Source organism: Capsicum annuum, chromosome 4 (assembly GCF_002878395.1).
Source record: "Capsicum annuum cultivar UCD-10X-F1 chromosome 4, UCD10Xv1.1, whole genome shotgun sequence".
NCBI lineage: Eukaryota > Viridiplantae > Streptophyta > Magnoliopsida > Solanales > Solanaceae > Capsicum > Capsicum annuum.
Genome location: NC_061114.1, coordinates 86,238,861 through 86,242,890, shown reverse-complemented (window position 1 = coordinate 86,242,890; position 4,030 = coordinate 86,238,861). Strand labels below are relative to the sequence as shown.

The 4,030-nt window shown below is 36.8% G+C and overlaps 1 non-coding gene across 1 annotated transcript; it reads left to right on the top strand.

Annotated features, from left to right (window-relative positions):
• The first annotated feature begins 3,588 nt into the window (after positions 1–3,588).
• LOC124898290 lies at positions 3,589–3,695 on the top strand. Its single transcript, XR_007055265.1, has one exon. It is a non-coding gene; the product is annotated as a small nucleolar RNA R71 (small nucleolar RNA).
• Positions 3,696–4,030: the final 335 nt, after the last annotated feature.

The following is a 4,030-nucleotide window of genomic DNA, read 5'->3' as shown; positions in this document are numbered from 1 at the left end:
CATTTCAACTTCCATAACAGAAATGTTGAATCATACCATTGGCGCATTCTCAGAATAAGAAGGGCTCATACCAAAAATACTTCTTTAAATCAAACAAGAACTACTTCGTTTGATAATAGCTAAGTCCCTCGGGGACTACACCTCTTACCACATAATTAGCGTACTCAGCATACCATGGTGCAATATTCCTCGAGATTGACATGACTACCACATCGGGAAAGGTGTCGTGAATCTCAATCTCACCATTCTTTTCATGATTATTTTCAAGGTGTCATATATGGTTGGATACTTTATTTTTGCAACCTTTTCAGTCCTTTACGTCAAAATCAAACTCTTGAAAGAGTAAGATCTATCTAATCAAGCATGGTTTAGCTTTTTTTCTTTTCCATGAGGTATTTAAGAGTGGCATGATCCGTGCGCACCACCAATTTAGTGACCAACAAATAGGAATGAAACTTTTTGAAAGCATATACCACTACCTATAATTCTTGATCCATAATTGTGTAGTTACATTGGGCATCATTCAAGATCTTGCTCGCATAATAGATTAGATGAAGTAACTTTTCTTTGCATTTACCTAACACCGCCCCTAATGGAATTTTGCTTGCACCATACATTACCTTAAATGGAAATGAAAAATTCAGAGCCACAATGATTAGAGCCAATACAAGTAACTCCTTCAGAAAATTAAAGGCTTTTAAGAATTCATCATCAAAATTAAAATTTGACTCCTTTTTAAGGAGTTTGCACATTAGATGAGTGATTTTTGGTTAGTCCTTAATAAATCACCTATAGAATCAGGCAATCCCAAGGAAACTTTGCACTCTCTTTATGGAGATAAGAGGGGGAAACTTACCTCTACGTTAGCTTAATCAACTTAAATACCCTTCCTCGAGATCTTGTGTCCTAAGACAATACCCTCCTTGACCATAAAATGGAATTTCTCTCAATTAAGGACAAGGTTAGTTTCCACACATCTCTCAAGTACTTTGCTTAGATGCTTAAGTCATGACTCAAATGACTCCCCTATGATGGATAAGTCATCTATGAACACCTTCATAAAATCTTCCACAATATCGGTGAAGATCGATATCATACACCGTTGGAATATTGCTGGAGCATTACACAATCCAAAAGACATGCATTTAAAAGCAAACGTGTCATACGGACAAGTGAAAGCTTTATTTTCTAGATATTTTGAGGCAATTCAAATTTAATTATACCCCAAATAGCAATTAAGAAAGCAATGCCACCCCCACTTGGCTAGCCTATCTAGCATTTGATCCATAAAGGGCACAGGGAAATGATCCTTCTCGATCCAAGATTTCAACTTGTGGTAGTCTATACATACTCCCCTCCCTCACCCCCACCCCCACCCCAACCCCATAACTAGATGGATGGGGATAAGGTTATTATTGTTATTTTGTTCTACCATTATGATACCTTTTTTAGGACACATTGCATCGAACTAACCCAAGTGATATTCGAGATAAGATAGATGACTCCCACATCAAGCCACTTTATGATTTCTTTTTTCACCACCTCTTGTATTAGTTTGTTGACACTTATTTGATGCTCCACACTTGGGAATAATCTTTCTCTAGTTTAATCTTATGAAAACAAATCTCAGAAGCTCTATTTATAATATCCACAATCAACCATCCAATTGCATGAATGAATTTCTTCAGTATAGCTTCCAAAGCTTCCACTTGCTAAGACTCGAGATCAATTGCAACAATAATTGGCAAAGTATGACCATCACCTAAGAATACATAGCAAAAATGTGGAGGCAACGACTTTAATTCAAGTTGAGGTGGCTCATGGATAGATGGCTTTGCAAGTGGAGTATCATGGTTTTATAGCTCATGCTCAAACTTTACTAGGTTTTTGGTATAATTTTCAAGTCCCGTTAAAGTGGCAACCACTTTATTGAACTCTTTGATTTTATCACTTCCACAATTCCACAAAACTCCCACTAATGGGTCATTCATGAGGTTTACATCACACATTTCATTATCTCCTCATCAAAGACATTAATTATCGTTATTACTTGCAAGTCCACTAGTGTTTTATGGCTTTACATACATTAAAAAAATCTCTTCATTATTTATTTAAAATTTCATCTCATTGTACTCCACATCCACCAATCCCATCCAGATGGATAAAAATAGCCTTCCAAGAATAATAGTATTTCATGGTCTAATGCATAATCAAGGATCAAGAAGTCGACCAGGAAGATGAATCAGTCGAATTTAACTAGCATATATTATAGTATCCCAACTGGTTTCTCAATGGTTCAGCTGGTCATTAATATTCTCATGGTGGTAGGTTGCTATTTGCCCAACTTTAGCTTGTGAAATATGACATATGGCATTAAATTGATACTCGCCCTAAGGTCACACTAGGCCTTTTCACATTGAAATATTTTGATGGTGCAAGGGAATGTGAAAGCACTGGAGTGTTCCTTCTTTTCCACCATTTTGCTTGACATAATTGTGCTATAATGATGAGTCACTTTTATTGTCTCCTCCTCCACAAACCACTTTTTGGAGACTAATACTTTCATAAACTTAGAATACCCCAATATTTCTTGCAAGGCTTCTATCAATGGAATGTTGATGGATAGGTTTCTAAATTTATCAAGAAACTTATTGAACTTGGCATTATCCCCTTTTTCTTAAGCCTTTAGGGAAAAGGGGGAGGAATTGTAATTGGTGGCTTGGAGATAATTTAAGGATCTTTCATATTCGAGTTTTAAATGATAACTTCATTTGGCTTTAACTAATCATCATTTGACCTTTTTCTCTTTACATTTGTTTTCTCATTATTTTCTCTCCCGTCGGGGTCATTATCAAACTTCATACCCTTGCCAAGAGTTTTCCAACTTCTAGTGACAATAACATTTGTTACCATGCCACTCGGCATCTTTTCATTTTTGTCTTGCATTAATTTTGCCTCTAATTATTTGATGGTGGTTGAATGAGACTCTACCGTTTGATGCAATTTTGAGAAGTCACTCTTTATTTCCCTCACTATCTTGTCGGTCCCCTCAACTCCTACAAGGATTCAGGCCAAGACATCTTTATTTACACGTCTCTCCATTTCAAGAGGGGACATGTCTCTGTTCTCATTGTTTCAACCTTGATTCCTCCATGCCTTTGGTAGGCAATGTGGAAACCTTCTAAATTTTGAGGCAATACTCTCATTTCTTCAGTAAGTCTCTTCTTTTCCACATCTTCACACACCCTACAATTCCTTGAAGTTATAGCATTGACTCATTCAAATGAGGTTCCCATCACATGTTGAGTAAGAAGTTCAAGGTGTGATCTCACTTTGATCATATTCGCATCTCTTTATTCCTCTTTTTTCCTTTGATCTTGACCCACAAAAGACGTAGAGGGATCTCACACGGCCTCCTCAACATCCTCCGTGTGCCAACCTCTAGCTAATTTAGTCACTTAATCAAACACACTTGATGCAACTTCATAAGGCTACTTGATAAGGGACCCTCCAAATGTGTTGTCAACCAGAATTTTATTCACTTGATCAAACACCCGATAAAGTATTTGGAGAAGCATCTTCTCAGGGACTTTATGGTTTGTGAATTGCATGATTTTATCCATGAACCATTGGCACATTTCATATAAAGTCTCACCACTATATTAATGAAAATTTATGATTTCATCCCTTAATTTCAATATCTTTGAAAGAGGGAAATATCAATCCAAAAAGGCATCCTTATGATCGACCAAAGATGTGATGGACCTAGCAGTTAGAGATCTCAACAAAAAAAATGCTTCACCGATTAAAGAGAATGGAAAAATCCTCAACTGGATAGATTCTTAGGAGATACGGGCGATATAAAATGGAGAGCATACTTCAATAAAACTCCTCGAATGAAAATTGGAATTTTCATGTGATTTACCCCCAAACATCCTTTCATATAGGGAAAGTGGAGCACCACACTTGTGACATAGAATTCTACATTTCTCTCGGTAGGTAGAATATGGATGGCACTATCGCACTCCTC